The sequence below is a fragment of the Arachis hypogaea genome, chromosome 18 (genome assembly GCF_003086295.3).
Source record: "Arachis hypogaea cultivar Tifrunner chromosome 18, arahy.Tifrunner.gnm2.J5K5, whole genome shotgun sequence".
Classification (NCBI taxonomy): domain Eukaryota; kingdom Viridiplantae; phylum Streptophyta; class Magnoliopsida; order Fabales; family Fabaceae; genus Arachis; species Arachis hypogaea.
The window spans coordinates 119180425-119200038 of record NC_092053.1 but is presented as its reverse complement, the minus strand read 5'-3'; the positions used below and the strand labels follow the sequence as shown (position 1 = coordinate 119200038).

The 19614-nt window shown below is 34.9% G+C and overlaps 6 long non-coding RNA genes across 12 annotated transcripts; 3 read left to right on the top strand and 3 right to left on the bottom strand.

Moving 5' to 3' along the window:
- Positions 1-2168: 2168 nt before the first annotated feature.
- On the bottom strand, positions 2169-5006 carry LOC112773166 (uncharacterized). The gene is made up of 5 exons (XR_003187828.3): positions 4648-5006; positions 4525-4556; positions 3711-3888; positions 3074-3149; positions 2169-2416 (listed from the first exon to the last, which is right to left on the bottom strand). It is a non-coding gene; the product is annotated as an uncharacterized lncRNA (long non-coding RNA).
- Positions 5007-8837: 3831 nt separating this feature from the next.
- On the top strand, positions 8838-11816 carry LOC112771480 (uncharacterized). 3 transcript variants are annotated; one of them, XR_011875884.1, is made up of 4 exons: positions 8870-9235; positions 9440-9687; positions 10745-10821; positions 10932-11816. It is a non-coding gene; the product is annotated as an uncharacterized lncRNA (long non-coding RNA). The 3 variants fall into 3 exon arrangements; XR_011875885.1 differs by lacking the exon at positions 10745-10821 and having other exon boundaries at positions 8875-9235; XR_003815599.2 differs by lacking the exons at positions 10745-10821; positions 10932-11816 and having other exon boundaries at positions 8838-9235; positions 9440-9997.
- Positions 10530-11661, bottom strand: LOC140181157 (uncharacterized). The gene is made up of 2 exons (XR_011875886.1): positions 11498-11661; positions 10530-11206 (listed from the first exon to the last, which is right to left on the bottom strand). It is a non-coding gene; the product is annotated as an uncharacterized lncRNA (long non-coding RNA).
- A 580-nt stretch (positions 11817-12396) lies between the features above and the next one.
- On the bottom strand, positions 12397-16774 carry LOC112769424 (uncharacterized). Of its 5 annotated transcripts, none has more exons than XR_011875882.1 (9): positions 16245-16774; positions 15492-15810; positions 15213-15405; positions 15017-15106; positions 14765-14940; positions 14513-14637; positions 14056-14179; positions 13193-13306; positions 12506-13036 (listed from the first exon to the last, which is right to left on the bottom strand). It is a non-coding gene; the product is annotated as an uncharacterized lncRNA (long non-coding RNA). The 5 variants fall into 5 exon arrangements; XR_011875880.1 differs by having other exon boundaries at positions 12746-13065; XR_011875879.1 differs by lacking the exon at positions 14056-14179 and having other exon boundaries at positions 12397-13065.
- LOC112769426 (uncharacterized) lies at positions 16570-17355 on the top strand. The gene is made up of 3 exons (XR_003186538.3): positions 16570-16739; positions 16937-17047; positions 17182-17355. It is a non-coding gene; the product is annotated as an uncharacterized lncRNA (long non-coding RNA).
- An 805-nt stretch (positions 17356-18160) lies between these two features.
- Positions 18161-18951, top strand: LOC140181158 (uncharacterized). Its single transcript, XR_011875887.1, has 3 exons — positions 18161-18299; positions 18588-18659; positions 18810-18951. It is a non-coding gene; the product is annotated as an uncharacterized lncRNA (long non-coding RNA).
- The last annotated feature ends 663 nt before the right edge of the window (positions 18952-19614 follow it).

Here is a 19614-nt window from a genome sequence, read left to right as displayed (position 1 = left end):
TAGTAAGTTAGCTAGGACTTATGGATTAAGGTCAATTATGCTTGCTTGACTTACTCCTCGATGTTAGGAGTTGACGAAGTGAGATCGACTCATAATAGTTGCCATAGTTGTGGTTATGATGATGATAGGATTCCCTAATTCTCATTCCCAAATCAAGGCTCTTTTATACATAGCTAGCATTTTCACTAAGTTTTGATCTTATTTCCCTTTTATTTGTGTTAATTTCCCTTTTTGATCAATTGTTAGTTCTTTTAATCTTTCGTCGATTTAAGAAACTCTTTTTCTTCACAACCAAGAATGTGCACCTAAATTGTATTGTCCGAGGAAAAACGAACCGGGAATTCAAACTCCCAGTTTTTATTGGTTTGTATTGTGATAAATGAAATTAAACTTTGATTGAGAACTAAGTGTTGGCTCGGACTATACTTGCAATGCACTTTTTTCTAAAAAAATTCCGAGTCGATGCTTGGTTCTTCGTCAAGTTTTTTGTGCCGTTTCCGGGGACAATGCAATTGGTGTCATATTTAAGGTTGTTGTGAATATGTTAATATTGTAAATAGCACTTTTTGGTTGTTTGTTTGCTTTTGTTAGTAGGTTTTGTTTATATTTTCTTTATGACTTTTCCATACCATTATCACAATTCGCCCCATGGAATCCAAACACTTATCTTTCTAGTCACCAATTCTATACACCACCATCTCACTATATACAAAACCATAATCCTTACCATCATGAGTTTAATTGTCAACCTTCATCACCTCAAGTATATTGAACTTAAATGGTTGGATATGATAATGATGATGTATATTGTTGTATATTGTGTTGAATTGAATGTGGAATGGTTGAGAATGGATTGATAGTGTTGAAAACTTGTGAATTGTTAAGAATGATGAACCATGATGATAATAGTGAATGTATGATTGTGAATCTTGTATGAACTATGAAGTTGAGTTGGTTAATTGTGTGTTGGAGATGGTAAGTTTATTGGAGTTGTGTATTGGGGTATTATAAAATGAATTGAGCATTGATATGTGAATTGGTGTGTTTAGATATTGGCAAAAAGCTTAGAGTTTTGGTATTGAGATATGAGATTGGTGAAAATAGAGGTTTGATAAACTTTATGGAAATCAGATTTTTGGCTGAACTTCGGCGAACCATAACTCAGCTTCCGTACCCCCAATCTTTTTCAAACTTATTTCATATCAAAATTGGGTCTGTGAAGTTTACACCATTCGGAGAACGGATGAAAAATATTTTAAAACGAAAAAGTTATGTGCATCGGAAGTTCGGTGTGTAAAACTGAAATTTTGCAACACTTAGCATTTTTACCCACTATGCAGAACTCGCGTACGCGACCACCTGCACGCGACGTAACCAACCCTTTCGGGTTTGGTATCTCGAGTACGCGAGCAAGGTGCATGCGTATGTGAGCAAGAAAATTGCACCCACGTGTACACGTGGCCCACGTGTACGCATGACCCCTAAAATCAGCATAGTGAGTTTTGTGTTTTAAAATGTAATTTTGAACCTCTAAACCTCTATTTTCACTCTTTTAGCCCTTAAACCTCAATTGTATGTTAAATGGTGAGTAGAAGTTAGGGAGGAGTAGTAACTTGGAGATGAAGAAAGTTTGAAAAGTGTATAAATGTGCTATGTATATGATGAACCTGGCATTAGTGAATGATTTTGAATGATTATGAATGGATATGAATGAATGAGGTATAACGAATTTGATAATGCCACTGCAAAAAAAAAGGCCTGTGGTCATGGTAAAAAACTGTGACCATAGCTAGTAAAAAGGGTGACCATAGATCTATGGTCACGGTTTTTTACCGTGGCCATAGGTCTATGATCACGGTTTTTTTATCTATGGTCACGGTTTCTATGGTCACGGTTACAATTTTCAAATTCTGACACTTTAGGCCACGTTTTTTCACCATGACTATAGGTTAATATATGGTCATGCGTAAAAACCGTGACCATAGCCTTTATGGTCACCCCTCCTGAAAACCGTGACCATAGCTTTATCTATGGTAGCCTCTATGGTTACCCCACCTTAAAACCATGACCATAGCCTTATCCCGTGACCATAGCCTCTATGGTTACCCCTTTTTCAAATCGTGACTATAGCCTCTATGGTTACGCCACCTTAAAACCGTCACCATAGCTTATGATTAAAGTAACCAACTAACATATCAATATAGTTGAGTGAATACACTTATCTCAATCTCAGTTTTATACAGTGATATACACACTAACACTAAGTAGAAACTATTAACAGAATTGTTCCACAGGCGTGAGACCAATACAATTCAGACTCTGCCAGGATAGATTATTTCTAGTATTGCTATTCTTCCTTCTCAACGCTCGAAAACTTTTGTTTCAACCACTTTACCATATGAAAGCTCAGTACATGCTTCATTAACATGCAAAGCAAAGTCACATTAGACATAAACACTTACATTTATTTTTCTTCAACTTAGGAAAAAAAATATATCATCAAAAAATATATACATCACACATATACTAAAAATTTAAAACTTTAGAAAGTTTAGACAAGTATTTAAAAATTAAAAAAATTTTCTTGTAAAATTTTATAATTCTTTTGAAACTCAAAACACAAAATTCGTTATTAAACCGTAAACTCAACTACAGTTTTTTTTTTCTTTCATGGTCATAATATATAAAGTAATAATACTTATGTATTCTTTTTTGTCTTGTATGCTGATACAGATTCACAACACATTTTAAACTCTAGAGGAAGTATCACAAGAATGAGACCTAATATAAAAGAAAAACAAAGAGAGTTTGAAATGAATTACCATATCAATAGTTGAAGGATGGTGGGAGTGACAAAAATGGTAAAGCAAATATAAAACCCAAACTAGAATAACTAATTCACATGTTAGTATTCAAAGCACAAGGTTTCTTCTTTTCTTTTAACACAAAAAATGTAGAAGAAAGCCAAAAGCCACTCATAATAACACACAAACGGTTCCAAACCTAATCTTAGTTTCATGACAACATAAAAATAAAAAGGAAAATCAAAAGGAAGCAGAGAAGTTAAGCTAACCTGTGCTGCAAAGAAGAGGCTTTAGTCTTTTAGGAATGTTGCGGAAGCCAAGGAGAAGAAAGAAAATTATATTTTACTGTAATTGGAATACATAAACAAAACAAGTCAACATATAGACAAAGAAGATTTTAATTAATGCATAGGTATAGATACTGCTTTGGAGGTTCCTTAGATCCAAATAAGGTGAAGGAAAGCTTGTTTATTGTAAATTAGGAACATATGGCACTGAAGCGATTGTGAAAAGAATCCTTTATAATTCAAAGCAACTAATAATTAATAAAGTCATATCTTTAGGCTTTAATTTGGGTGAGACTATCCATAATTCTTTGGTCCTCACTAAGTATTTTATATTACTTCTTTCTTGTTTGGGCCATTATATACCGCTTTCATTTCATATAGATAAATAGCATATATATGTGATTAAAATAGGTTTTGCAGACTATATTAAATATAGTAATCTGAGCGCGTTCCCACCTAAAGATATAGAAATTATTAATTAAGCCAAAGACCTGACATGTCATTAGAAATAAAGTTCCTTAATTATTATTTGCTTTGACAGTGATAGCCTGATAGAGTGATAAACATAAAAATTATATCAAGAATAAATTGCTTTTAAGATGACATGATAAAAATGTACCTTATGATCAGCGATAGTAGTGTGAAACAATGATGAAAATGCACACTGGAATATGGCTCTGAAAGGCTTCAACTGGTGACTTAGTTTTGGTAAAAATCTCAGTAACGCATCCCCTCATTCATGATGAATAAAATGTGAGGGACAAGACAGACGTATTGTTTGTTGTGGCAACAGACCCCTGATCAAGAAAATGAAAAATTAGAAAGGAAACAAACAAACAAACAAACAGGATTGGAATGAATTGCTGGAAAAGAAATCATCTAAATCTAATTATACCCGAAAAGAATACTATTGTAGTTTTTTTTTTTTTGGTGTCCACTATAGTAATTATTTACAATTATTTATTCAGTATTCAAAAATTATATATATACCGCGATATTGAAACCCGTTAAGAAATGAAAGCAAATTCACATATTAGAGACAGTCCTTGTTAGCTAGTCTTATAATACCTTCTACTGTCAAACCTGAATTACTCAAATAATCCATTTTTGGAGGATTATAATAATCTAATCAAAACTAACATGAAATTGACCATCCAATGTGAAACAAAAAGCAACATTAATTTTTGTTTTTCTTTAACTTCAGTTCGTGTACATCTGCGCTAACTGGCTTTCCTCAATTCATGGGGGCATGCATATAGATTAACCAAATGGTGTAAAGCAGAATATTCAAATAATATCATATCATATATCATACAATAGAGAAGGAAACACGCATATTCTCTCTAAACAGAGTGCTCTGCAAACATAATAGCCAATGTACTAGTTAAGAACTTCCTGAAGCCCAGGGCAAGGTTGGTGGTGGCCAAGCTCACCTGCGTGAATGAAGTGTTGGGTACGAGTTCACCTGCGCCGCAACAATAGCCAAACCTCCAAAATGAAAACCCTAAAATCGGAACCCTCTCAAATTTTAGAACCAAATGAAGGTGAATACATACCTTCTCAACAATGGTGAGCTAAGGGACGACGATGCTGACCACAAAGTCTTTCCGATGTGAGCACGTAGCGAAGAGGAGCAATGGTTCTTGAGTGGTGAGTGGTGAGTGGTGCGTGGTGAGTGTTGAGTGAGGAAGAGGAACGGTGAGCACGCAGCGAAGAGGGAGCTACAGTTCTGGTAGAGTGGCGGGTAGTGCATGGTGAGTGGTGACGGCGAAACCTTCCTCCGATTTGGGATTGAATGGCGCGAAGTGTTAGTGGTGAGAGCGAGTTAATATGTTCTTCTCTGATTTGGTGGTGAGAGCGAAGTGTTATACGTCGGTGACTTGGTGGGTATTGGTGAAAATGAAAAAAAATGACTAAGTCTTGGGGCATTTGATCTTAATTAATTTATATTCAAATGATCAAAATTTTATTTAGTTACAAAAATATTCTTGAATAGTAATTAGAGTTAGGGTTTGGGTTAGGATTAGAGTAGTGTAGAAATTTTAATAAAATTAGAAGGTAGAATAGTAATTAAAAATCAACCATAATTTATTTAAATTATTTTAAAAATATAATATTTATTTATCAACGTACTAATTAGTTTTAAATTTTAAATAATTTTTTAATTTAAAATTAATAGTATTCAACTTAATTTTTTATTTATAAAATTAGATTTAAAATTTTAATATTTAAAGTAAATTATATAAAATTTTTATTATTTTTAATTATTAAAATTTTAAATGATTTACTTTAAATATTTAAAATTATAAAAAATATAGACCCCTTTAAGTCACCCCTAAAACCGTGACCATAGATCCTTTTAGGTCACCCTCCAAAACCGTGACCATAGACCCCTTTAAGTCACCCTTTCAAAAAACCGTGACCATAAAACCTTTTAGGTCATCTCCCAAAACCGTGACCAAAGACCGCTTTAGGTCACCTCCCAAAATCGTGACCATAGACCCTTTTAGGTCACCCTTTCAAAAAACCGTGACCATAGACCCCTTTAGGTTACTCTCCAAAACCGTGACCATAAATCCTTTTAGGTCACCTCCCAAAACCGTGACCATAGACCTCTTTAGGTCAGCCCCCAAAACCATGACCATAAACCCTTTTAAGTCACTCTTTTTTGAAAAACCGTGACCATATACTCTTTTTGGTCACTGTAAAAGACCGTGACCATAGACCCCTTTAGGTCACCCCCAAAACCGTGACCATAGACCTTTTTAGGTCACCCCCAAAACCGTGACTATAGACCCCTTTAGACCACCCCTAAAATCGTGACCATAGACCCTTTTAGGTCACCCTTTTTTGAAAAACCATGACCGTAGACCCTTTTTGGTCACCCCCAAAAATCATGACCATAGACCCCCTTTAGGTCACCCTCCAAAACCGTGACCATAGACCTTTTAGGCCACCCTTTTTTAAAAACCGTGACCATAGGTACTCTATGGTCACCCTTTTTTTAAAAACCATGACCGTAGCTTTTTTTTTGTCACGGTAAAAAATCATGACCATAGACCTAAAATGTTGTAGTGATGAATTTGTTTTAACCTTGACCTGGCAAGGTTCGTGGTGGTTTACCGCTTGCCCAGTGTCGAGATGTTATATGGGGTTCGTGGTGGTGTACCGCCCACATGTTTTTAAAAGAGAATGTTGTGTGGGGTTCATGGTGGTGTACCACCCACATGTTTTTAAATGAGAATGCTTTGTGGGGTTCGTGGTGGTTTACCGCCCACATGTTTTTAAAAGTGAATGTTATGTGGGGTTCGTGGTGGTGTACTACCCACACGTGTGTATTGTTTTTCCAATTAAAGATCTTGCGAGGTTCATCGTGGTGTACCGCTCGCAATGGTGGGGTTCGTGGTGGTATACCGCCCACTGATTTTCAAGAGGATGATATCCGGGTTAGCTGTCGGATGTGTCGGATTCTGGCAAAGTAACTGACACGTGAGCTCACGGCCAATAGGAAAGGCATGCATCATATGCATTTATGTGACTTGTTTGGTTTTGCATTACTTGGGTTTGCTTACTTGAATATCTATGCTTATTTGCTATATTTTCTATATTTGCTATATTTGAATATCTACTTGTGTTTGCCTTGTCTGTTTTGTTTGTCTGTGCATTGGTGTTTTAGAGGATTGGAGAAAAGGTGATGAGCTTAGGGGTTAGGTTAGGATTTGAGATGGAACCAAGAAGCCTTAGATACCTCACCCTGTTTATGGTTTAAAATGTTAGTTTTAAGTTTGAATCTATTTTCGGAAGTTCTAGGATCGCCTTCGACTTTCCCGGGACCTACCTTATATGTTAGTTATGTGGGCACCTTTACCATGCTAAGAACCTCTGGTTCTCATCCCATACATATTTTGTGGTTTTCAGATGCAGAACGTGAGGCACCTCGCTGAGGCATGTTGCATGGTACGCGGAATCATGATTACACTTTAATTATGTAAAGTTCATTGCTCTTTCTTTCCCTGGAAATGGCGCCAAAAACATGATGCCAAAACCACGGTTCACAACTCCGTGTAACTGACCAGCAAGTGCACTGGGTCGTCCAAGTAATACCTTACGTGAGTAAGGGTCGAATCCCACGGAGATTGTTGGTATGAAGCAAGCTATGGTCACCTTGCAAATCTCAGTTAGGCAGATATAAATTGATAATGGTGTTTTCGAATTTAATATAATAAAATAGGGATAGAAATACTTATGTAATTCATTGGTAGGAATTTCAGATAAGCGAATGGAGATGCTTTCGTTCCTCTGAACCTCTGCTTTCCTGCTATCTTCATCCAATCAGTCTTACTCCTTTCCATGGCTGGCTTTATGTGATACATCACCACTGTCAATGGCTACTTTCGGTCATCTCTCGGAAAAATGATCCAATGCCCTGTCACGGCACGGCTAATCGTCTGGAGGCATCACCCTTGTCAATGGCTTCATCTTATCCTCTCAGTGAAAATGGTCAACGCACCCTGTCACGGCACGGCTATTCATCTGTCGGTTCTCGATCATGCTGGAATAGGATTTACTATCCTTTTGCGTCTGTCACTAACGCCCTGCAATCGCGAGTTTGGAGCTCGTCACAGGCATTCATTCATTGAATCCTACTCGGAATACCACAGACAAGGTTTAGACTTTCTGGATTCTCTTGAATGCCACCATCATTCTAGCTTACGCCACGAAGATTCTGATTAAGAGATCTAAGAGATACTCATTCAGTCGAAGGTAGAACGGAAGTGGTTGTCAGGCACGCGTTCATAGGGAATGATGATGATTGTCACGTTCATCACATTCAGATTGAAGTACGAATGAATATCTTAGAAGCGAAATAAGATGAATTGAATAGAAAACAGTAGTACTTAGCATTAATCTTTGAGGAACAGCAGAGCTCCACACCTTAATCTATGGAGTGTAGAAACTCTACCGTTAAAAATACATAAGTGAAAGGTCCAGGCATGCCCGAGATGGCCAGCCCCCTAAAACATGATCACAGGATCAAAAATACAATCCAAAGATCCTAAGATGATTCAAAAGACGTCTAATACAATAGTGAAAGGTCCTATTTATAATAAACTAGCTACTAGGGTTTACATGAGTAAGTAATTGATGCATAAATCCACTTCCGGGGCCCACTTGGTGTGTGCTTGGGCTGAGCTTGAGTGTTGCACGTGTAGAGGTCCTTCTTGGAGTTGAACGCCAGCTTTTGTGCCAGTTTAGGCGTTCAACTCTGGTTTTGGCTCCTTTTCTGGCACTGGACGCCTGATTTGGGCAGAAATCTGGCGTTGAACGCCAGTTTATGTCGTCTATTCTTAGCCAAAGTATGAACTATTATATATTGCTGGAAAGCCCTGGATGTCTACTTTCCAACGCAATTGGAAGCGCGCCATTTCGAGTTCTGTAGCTCCAGAAAATCCATTTTGAGTGCAGGGAGGTCAGAATCCAACAGCATCAGCAGTCCTTCTTCAACCTCTGAATCTGATTTCTGCTCAAGTCCCTCAATTTCAGCCAGAAAATACCTGAAATCACAGAAAAACACACAAACTCATAGTAAAGTCCAGAAATGTGAATTTAACATAAAAACTAATGAAAACATCCCTAAAAGTAACTAGATCCTACTAAAAACATACTAAAAATAATGCCAAAAAGCGTATAAATTATCCGCTCATCATTGCACTATAAAAAATGGATATAAAATGGCATCAATATAATGGTGGTTTATAAAACCGCCCTTATTTTCATAAAGTGAGGCGGTTTATGCGGCAGCCATAATTTGTTTGTAGAAAGTGGTAGTTTTTGGTATTTTGGTGGTTTTAAACGCCATTACTTGCTCCTGCTTCACTGATAAAAAAAATACTTCTATTTCACTAATAAAGGCTATGCTATTCAATCAAACCTCCATCACAATGTGAGAACCAAGAAGAAACTCCATCGCAACATGAGATCTGCGATCTCATCCACGACGCTCTCCTCTGGCGGAAATGCCGTTGTTGCTGCCTTCGAAGGAGCGCTCTTCTTTGATTAGGTTTTTTGGCTTCGATTTGAGGGTTCGTTGCGCCGCCGCTCATCTCCTCGTCACCACAAGCAACGCCATCATTGCTGTCCTCGGTGGAGCTTCTGCTATTTGATTTTGTGCATCTTAGTTGATCTTGAATTTTCTTAATTCTAATTTGAATAAGCTTTTACAGAGCCTTTATTTTCTTTTTCCCCTTCAATGGTGGTCCTGATTGGTTGAATCTGAGTTTTGTAAAGCTTTCGTCTCAATAGCTCTCTAAGTATAATTCTCTTGGTTAATTTTCTTTTTCCTTCTAGGTATAATCTGAGATCGCACATCGGAAGGAGAGGGAAAGGAGAACGAGAGTGAGTTCATCTCAAACCATAGAGCTTGTCGCCGCCATCATCACCACCATTCATCTCATTTCAGCCGCTTCCATCAACCTTCTGCGTTCGAGTAAAGGCGCCTCTATCGACGCGTTTCTAAATCTGGTCACTACACCATAGCTTTTGAGATTGAGTGAAGCACCTATTCCATTAATGTGTCTCCTCCGCCAGCGGCTCCGGTACGTTCTCACTTCTGCATTCTCTTCTTCTTCAATCCACTCAACATTGCTCGTAGTGTGTTTCTGTTCATTCTAAATCTCTATTTGTATTCTCTTTTTCTTCTTGTTCATTCTCAGTTACTTATTTTCTAACTATATTTCAGTTCAGTATTGTTATGCTTTCTATGTAGTTGATGAATTTCCTGAGAGAGATGGAAAAGATTGGAACTTGTTTTCTGTTATAGATGATGATTCTTTGGTGCTTATTATTATAACTACTGCATGTTCATCATTGTGAAATTTTGAAATTCAAAACTAGCTTAGTTCCCAATGTGAATCCAGCAAGGACATGCTTTCTTTGTTTTCTTTATATAGAGTAATCGTGAAAAAAAATTGTTCATTGTGCGGAGAACATATATTGAACTTATAAGAGGTTCCTCTGCTAATTGATAAGCTAATTGATTCAAGTGTTTGTGCCTTCAAAAATTGACTTATAAAAAAGGCTATTTTGGTATTTGTTAGTTCAAGCTAAGGACCAGCCTGTGTAATATTTTCATGTTCTTAAATAAAAAGAGGTACTTGATAAGATTAATTAAAATAAAAAAATTAAAACATTCATTCCCTACAACATTTAGAAAATATTAATCAAATATCACAAAAGAAAATTGGAAAAAGTTAATCCATGTACCACTGTGTGTGTTAATTGACCAATGTGCTAAAATGGTCATTCATTCTTTATTAGGAAAAAAAAGACAGGACTAACGACGTATATATATTTGTACTTTGTACATAACAGCACCTTAGATTTGATTTTTTTTTCATAGAGCTAACTGTTTCTTTCTTTTAAAATAAAAGAAGATATCTTAAATGTAAAATACAATTCATTAATTAGTAATTACTTTAGAATATATAGTCATCAATGATGATCAGTTTATCAAAATCTATCTAATGAATAATATTAGAGATATAGCTATTATACGAGTTTTTATACAGGTAACCATTACTCCTTTTGACATTTCTGCCTCCCTTCTAGCAACCATTATTCTTATATTTTTACGATTTGAAGCTTTCTTTACAGAAGCAAGAAGGCAATGCAATCTATATTCCTTATCATTAGCTTTTGAAGTCAACGGCTACAGCCGAACTTCCATAGCAGTAAATGCTTTCCGAGTTCTTCTTTTATTCTATTTTTTCCTAGTAGACTGAACAAAAACTTTATCTATCTTCTCATCTATTTTCTTGTTTTCCTTCTGGTGCTCTCCAAGTTCAAGAGACGTCGACAGACAGAAGAAATTGAACAATTCAGAGCTCCAAGCTTTCCAAGTTGCAATACAATGCCACTTTTCAATTTAATCGCTTCAGAATCAGCTAAAGTTTGTTCCAAAGTGCCTAGATTTTCCATTAACAAATGATAATGTATCACTCTAAAAGACTGAAATTTGAGGGAGGCTGTTGATATCTCCTTTTCAAAATGCCTTTGTCTTTGTGTATTATTAAGCATTTCTTGCACACTACTAATAGACCTCTTACCCTTCTTCACCTAGGAAATATAAACCTTGTGAGATTTTACAATAACACACACACTATGCATAGAAACCAAAATATAATTATTAAAGGGAAAAAAGGCAGCTTAGTGCACAAACATCATGCGTCGCAGGGTCCGGGAAAGGGCCGCACCCAAAGGGGTAATGTACGCAGCTCAAGCTGACAGTTACATCTGTGACTGTTTTCATGGCTTAAACTCACATGGAGACAACTCAATCATTGCTCTAAGTCTTTCCTTCATACTAGAATATAATTATATGGCTTGATTAAAAGGCCTATGGTGTACCTTGATTTCTTCTATGTATAAAGAATCATTGTCCAAGGTTTCCAATTCTGATGACAAACAACTGAATGCTGTTGAAAAGCTTCTCTGGGATGCTTCTCCTTCTTCATTTACGGTCAAAAGCGAAGATAGCCTTGCTGAGTTGAAAGTTGCTTCCCTGCCTCCAGCTGGATCAAATTGTAACCAAAATTCAGAGCACAGCAATTGAGAGAAAGGCTTCAATATTTTTGTTTTTATTTTTTTTTTTTGTATTTTTTATTTTGTGCTAGAAACTTGAAATTATATATATATATATATGTATATAATTGCAGAGTTGTTTCCACCTTCATTTTTTTCATATTTTACTGTCAAACTTTGCATGAGAGAGCATGAGAAAATTTTATAAGTTGCGGCCCCATTGCGGCGAGGTTATTTTCTGTGTGCTATAGTAACTGTATGATTTGATTATCACTACTACATAATTAATTTTTACTAACATTTAAAAAATGTTACCAAATCATATTAAAATGTTAGCTATGTATATTAGTAACATTTTAACAAATGTTAAATATACCCTATGTTACTAAAGTGTTTTACTAATATTTTTTTAAAGATTTAATAACATTTAATAAAAATGTTACAATAGATTTTCTATAGTAGTATTATGAGAAATGTTACAATAGATCTTTCCAAGTAACACTTAAAGAAATATTACAAATGATATATTTTGTAACACTTAGAAAAATATTACCATAGATATTTTTTGTAACACTTAAAAAATGTTACCTTAGATATTTTTTGTAACACTTAAAAAATGTTACAAAAGATCTTTAGTAACATATTTGTATTTATATTATACTATTTTTTATTTTATATTATACATAATATAAATATACTAAAATTAATTACTACAACATGAAATATTTCATTAAATTCACAAAATAAAATTTTTATAGCCTCTTTCATTAATCAATAATCATTGTACAAGTTTGCTTCGTGATGCAAATAAAATGAAAAAAGAAAAAAAAATACTTATAGCACTTAAATTCTATGAACATTCCATATAAAAAAGAAAAGGAAAAGTGATACAAAGTACATAAAAAACTTAGTCCTTATACTAATCCTAGAAAAATATATTTATCTACTTGACTAGCTCATCGTTGCACGACTTGTTACCATTCCCTTAAACCAGTCAACCAAGTTCATCTGATGCTCATCAAACAAAAAGGCAACAAGAACTCATAGTGGGCAGAAATAAAACCTGAAGAAAAATAATCATGGAATCACCTCTGCAGTCTGGAATTTCAAATAAAGTTTTCACCTTCAATTTCTACAGCATTGTTGTCACCAACTGAACTTTGCTTAACACTCCTTACAATTTTATTATTGCCTAACTCTTCAGCAAGCAAAAAGGTATTGAGCCGATCGAAAGATGCCACAACTTGGATAAGAATAGAGAAAGCCTCAGGGGTCATGCTAACTGGTTCTGACATGATCTTCAATGTTGCAAGAACTGTGAAAATTGTCCCTGCTCCAATGGAGCACTATGGAACAGAACACATCCTAGGAAGACAACAGCATAAACAATTGTCCTATATACAAATTCATGTAGCCTATTTACAATTTTAAAACTGAAAATTGTTTGAAATCCTATTAAAGCTTACTTTTTGGATAACGATAACACCAAAACCCACAAGATGCTAATATATATACTCATACCTAAAATTCTCCAATATCAAAAGCGGTGTGATTTCCTTGAACAATTCTTCATTAAAAGTAGCAAACACTTTCAAATTCTTTACTAAGATTTCTACAGTCTTGGACCGGTCATGCCTACCAAAAAACAATCAACAACAATCTTATGAATTTGGGAAACAAATTTTGGAAAAACAAACTCCTATGTTCTACATGCTTTTTGATGTAAAAGTTTCTGAATTTCAAACTTCAAATTTGCAAGTTATTTTTGTGATCCCAATTTTCCTATTCCCTTTCTAAGAACATTATTGATAAGAAAATTTATTAATTTTCCATTTCTAAGATATAGATTAGTGCAAATTTATTAATTTTCTCCTACTAAAATATAAAATAGATCTATTTTCCTTTTAGTTTTGACATTTTGTTCTGCAAGTTTGTTAAGAATATTAAATATTCTATATATGTTTCTTATTTTAAGTATTTACTTACTATTAAATATTTGGGTCTATCTATTTCAATGGAAAAATAATTGAACTTACATCAACATAGATACAGTTCATTATGTTTTTGCATTTGAAAAGATTCACCTAAGAAAATAAAGTTGTATGGGTCAATCTTGTGATTTTATTTTGTCTGGCTCCCTCAGATGACCCCTTCCATTTTCTTTAAAGTAAAAAACAAAAGTTAAAACCAGAAAAGTGAACCATACATTCCAGAAACGTTCCTTTATTTATTTCCTCGGTCCCTTTAGCCTTCTGAAGAAGTTTTTAGTATCAAATTAACTTCTATTAAGTTTGCTAACGAAGTAACCATACAAGTTCAGTATAGCATCTTGTACTAGTAACTAAGCCAATAAATCAGAAGGAAGGGATTTAACAAGAGCATACCGACATTTCATTCCAGTTGGTAACTGAATCTGTCAGAAACATACTTTCAAGTTTCAAATCAACACAACTGGCCAACTCACCAATGACGTGTCACTGGGACTCTTACGAATTAAACACTGTCAGTCTTCCATAAAACCAAATTGCAGTATTTTATCAATCATTCAGAAAATCATGTTCAGGTCATGGAGCAAGAAGAACAAAATAAAAGCTGTATTCAAACTGCAATTTCAGGCAACTCAGGTAACACTCACTAAGGCATAACAAAGTTTTTATGCCATCTTATCTTATATTAAATCCAAAAATGGGGTTTGTCCCAGCTTTTACTCAAAACATATTTACCAGGAAGTTTGAAAGATACAGTGGATCCCATAGATGGTTAAGAAGTATGAAAGCTAACATACACTGGGCTGTCTGGGCATGTCATGCCTATGAACAGATTCTGTCTACAGTATCTTACCTTGTTCTCTTCTCCTTTGTATCAGGTGCCAAAGATGAAAAAGCGGTACTGATGATAGCTTTGGTTCCAGATGGTGCTGGGAAGCCAACAGTTAAACTAGAGAAAGTTGCTATCCGTGGTGGATCCTGTTTATGGGATAAACCAATTTTTGAAACAGTTAAATTCGTTAGAGACACAAAATCAGGAAAACTACAGGAAAAAATCTATCATTTCATCGTTTCAACTATAAGCTATAGATTTGTAATTGCATACTATATAGTCTACCGCACTAGGACGTCGAATAGAGGGTCTAACTTTTAACCTCCCCTGCAGGGATCTTCAAAATCTGGATTTCTTGGAGAAGCCTCAGTTGACTTCGCTGATTTTGCTGCAGAAACTGAGCCACTGACTATATCTCTACCCTTGAATCATTAACTTGTTGCCAGTGACTTTCAAAGTACACTTGTAAATTTTTAGATAAAAAAATATATAATGCTTAAAGGAAATTAATATTTAATATCATACCTGTCAAAATTGGATAATTACAACTATTCTGCACCAGCTTGCACAACATGTTCGATCATTTGATCCTAATGAAGTACCTTGCTCAATGCACTGGAAGACATCAAATTATAAGACCTTACTGATGAAAAGGAAAACAAGAGTAATTTATGATGTCAAGCAAACGCTTTCAGAAACTTTTGAAATATCAGCGACTCACTTGTGCAATGTGGAAGAGAGACAGAATTTACTAAGCAAAGATGAAATGCAGCATATGATTCCAAGCTTAGACAAAAATTCTGCAGTCATTTCTTCTTGGTTCCCTCTTGTCAGCTTCTTTATGGCAACAAAGGTTCCATCTTCAAATTTTCCTAAGTATACCTCTGCATACCCTCCCTCCCCAATTACATTATCTGCCAATAACAACAATTATTTTTTATTTAACGAGTAAACTACCATTTCTGACCATGAAAAATGTAATAAACTAACACAATCATACCATGGCTGAAGTCATCAGTTGCAGCCTGGAGTTCAGAGAGAGTGAAATTCTTCCATGAAAATTTGAAGTTAGCAAACTCAGAGTCAAAAAAAGAAGGAATGAGATCCTATCTAACCCTCTTACTCTTCTTTCTAGTTAACTTAGGAACATTCTTTTTAAGAAGGTGAAATGGTTGAAATGGCATCTGTGAGCCTTTCTTGAGAAGCTTGAAGAAACCACGCCATTAGTTGTTAGCATTAGAACCACCACTTCCTGGTAGAGCCTCAGAATCAGAAGTTTAACTGGTTCTGACATGATCCTCAATGTTGCAAGAACTTTCCTGAAATTCTTTGAGGTATTTCATCAAACAATTTAAATGCACTCCCAAAAGCACAAACACAAGAATGTGGTATAAGAATGTTGATTGATTAAGTGATTAATTAAAAAGAAAAAAGTGGTATAAGAATGTTGATATAATAATAGAAACCTTGACTTTTTGGCTTTTTCTGAAGTAAACGAGATTTTTAAAGAACACAAACACAAGAAACATTAAACACAATTTTTTATTGTATCACTTAATCCAAATTGACAGTTATTTTGAAATGGAGATAGTGTTGAAATAAGAAATTTACCAATATGTATCTTCTGGAACAGATTAAAACGTCAATTAATAGGACAAGAGAACAATTAATCAATCAAGCAATTACAATTCACAATCGAAAAGAGAGATAGAGAATCATGATCTTAGAAAGGAAGGGAAGTTTGAAGTATTACCGTGATGGAATGGCAAGGGGAATTCAGTCCAACAATTAGGTCACGTGGAAATTTCCTTGACGAAACGAACAACCTCCTCCGTCGTACCAGGCACCGCGTCGCCATCGCCGTTGACGTCACCTTGCCGTTTGTGGTCGGGCTCCAGCTGCAACAGCTGAGAGGTGAGTTTGGAGATCCCCGTGACGGCTCTGTTGGATGAGAGAAGCGATAGAGAGTTCTTGAAGTTACCGCTGATCTCCTCCAGGTCGTTCCAAATTCCGATGAGAGCCTGCGATGGTGGCAAAGACGAGGAATCACGCGATTGTGGTTTCGATTTACGAATTGTGAGATCGATGAGGCAGAGTGAGGGATCGGAGAGGCAGAACAAGAGATGACTGAGGAAGAGCAAGAGGTGGTTTCACAACATGAGAGTGAGAGTGAGAACGATTGTGAGTGGTTTTTGCAAAGAAATTTCATGGCATAAGGGTTTCGATTTTGAGAGCTATCTGATAATAGGTAACGATTTTTGTAAGCTTTTTAAAAATTTAATGGTATTTACTAACGTTTGAATATGAATGTTACCTAAAATTTAATTTTATGATCATTACTAACATTTATTAAAATGTTAACAGATAAATGTTACTTAATGTTTATAATGTAGTAGTGTATTTATTTTGTTTAAGATGGTTAATATATTTTACTTACTTATGCAGGCAGGGGATAGTGATCATTTGGCTGCTGCTTTCCTCCTATGCCATAATAGTTTCCATGGGATTAATCTACGGAAAACTCCTGTGTTGCAATATTTATATTACCTCGCACAAGTTAGCCCCTCATGAATAGTCAGTCATTTGGTCAACATAACAATATCTATCATGCTACAATCGTAGTTTGCATTTGTTGTAAATCTTGAAAAATTTGTGATAAAAATTTAATAGTAGTCATGTTATCTTTTTAGGTTGGATTGGCAATGTCACCACTTAGCAATAATTCACTTTTCTTGGACTATTCTTGCAATCCATTGCCCATGTTTTTCCAGTGAGGTCTGAATGTCTCTCTTTCTACTGATGATCCTTTGCAAATTCATTTGACAAAAGAGCCCTTGCTTGAGGAATATAGCTTCGCAGCAAAGGTTTGCTCTCTGTTAAAACACCTAGGCTCCTTTTTTCTTGGATGACAACAGTTAAATATTTTGTTGCATCATTTCTCTTTAATAAATTGTAAAGTACATTCTTTAAATTCTTGAAAATTTGTTTATGAAGTTGGTAGAAAATTTATAGGAGAAAGCCCTGGTGAGTGAAACATCAATTTTCATCTTAATTTGTTATTTCTTGGTTCATTTATGGCAACACTAACTGTGAGTATTCTTATCTATCCATATCAAATTTGCTTTAATTCTTCCAAAAAAAGAAAAAAAAAGTGAATCCATGATTATTGATTTGTTTCCATTCTTACATTATAAATGTTTTGTTTTGCTATTCAACAGTTCACTTCTGATAATGATTATGTCCTTCTTCTTTTGCCAGTGGTTGATGTTGAAGTGATTGCGTTGTGAATTTTGGTGCAGAAAAGTGGAACAGATAGTGATCAATATGGGAGCCAGCCACATAAAACATCACTTACTCTAATATTTAATGTTCTTAATCTAACTTATTTATTTTTTCCCTATTAGATTATGAAAATGGTGATGTTGAAAGAAACCTTGTAATGACAGCATCTCTTACTCTAATATTGAATGTTCACCTGAGTAGGATGCAAATTTGGAACTTCAACAGGCGTATCGGCCGCAGACAGAACGAAAATAGTTCTTGCTCTATCATCTCCAGAGTCTAACTCAGAAAATTTTAGAAAGCCAGGTCATGTGTTTCCCTTGAAGTATGGAAATGGTGGGGTTCTAAGGAGAGCAGGTCATACTGAGGCTTCAGTTGATCTGGTTTCACCTGCTGGATTGCCACCAGTTTCTGTTCTTTCAGCTCTTGTTAATGATGAGGATGGATCCATGTCTTCTTTGTCCACTTTAACAAACTTAGAATTGGAATACAACTTTCCTATTATATCAATTACTGATTTGATAAGGTAATATATAGAGGCATCATTTAGCTTGATGGATATAAAATCACTCTATCTCCTTTGCTTGATAGATTTATCTCCTAAAATCTTGATATCTTAGTCTGGATTTGAGATGATTTATGTTCTAAGTTACGTTGCCCTCTCACACACTTCATATGGTATAGGCTTAGTGGTAAATAATGTATAAACTTCTGCCACTTTTTCAGCTCTGACATGGTGCTCATACATGGTGTTATAAGCTTGTGATGTCATCTATTTTACCATTTTTAACAACCTTTTTCTTTTTCCTTGCAGATTATTTGATGGAAATGATTTATCTGGTTCTATACCAGAAACATTAGGACTAGCTCAGACACTTGAGGTTCTGTAAGTAATTGCCTTATATTTCAGTTTTTTAATAAATTCTCTCGACTCTTTCTACCAATCTAATTTTATTTTTACTCTTTATATTATTTGACTAGTTATATATTATTTCTAATGACATCTTTTCATTGTTATAATTTCAATTTATAACAGCTGGCTTGATAGAAATTCTCTGACAGGAGAGGTTCCTACAAATCTTTGTAAGAGATGAGTTTGGATAATGAAGTTGGAGTGTTGCAACAAGAAACAAAGATGTTGGAATAAATTCTCGGGATGAAACTCACACAAGAGACCAAGAAACTAAGGTAGACTTGTTTTAAAGTTAATTGCAAAAGAAAGAAACTTTTGGCCTCCAAATCTTATTCATCACCACTTAGCTATGCTACTTGTCTTGTATATTCATATTCTAAGTAGTAAAAATAGCACTTATTAGATGGTTTAAATACATTATTAGATATTAACATAGTTTAGGGAACTGGATGGTAGATTTGACTGATTAGTGTTTATTCCAATGCTTGTATTTTGGTAAGTTTAGTAAGACAAGGTTTTGTATAGGAGTTATTACTTTTGATTTTTAATAACAAAAAATTATATATTATATTAATATTTTGTTTATGAGTTATATAATATTTCATTTATGGATTATGATTTTTTGCTATTGTGAAATTTTAAATACAAAATTATTTATTTAATGCGATAAAAATGACGGTAAAAATTATTTTTTAAAACGATAAAAAATGTCACTGTCAGGGTAAAAATGGTGGTTCAAAAATGCCGTTTTAACCAACCAAAATGCCACTCTGTCAGGGTAATAATGGCGGTTCAAACCGCCATTTTAACCTATCCAAAAACTGCCATTTTAACCCTGAAAATAACGGCGGTTTGAACCACCGTTTTAACCAACCAAAACGCCACTCTGTCAGAGTAATAATGGCGGTTCAAACCGCCGTTTTAACAT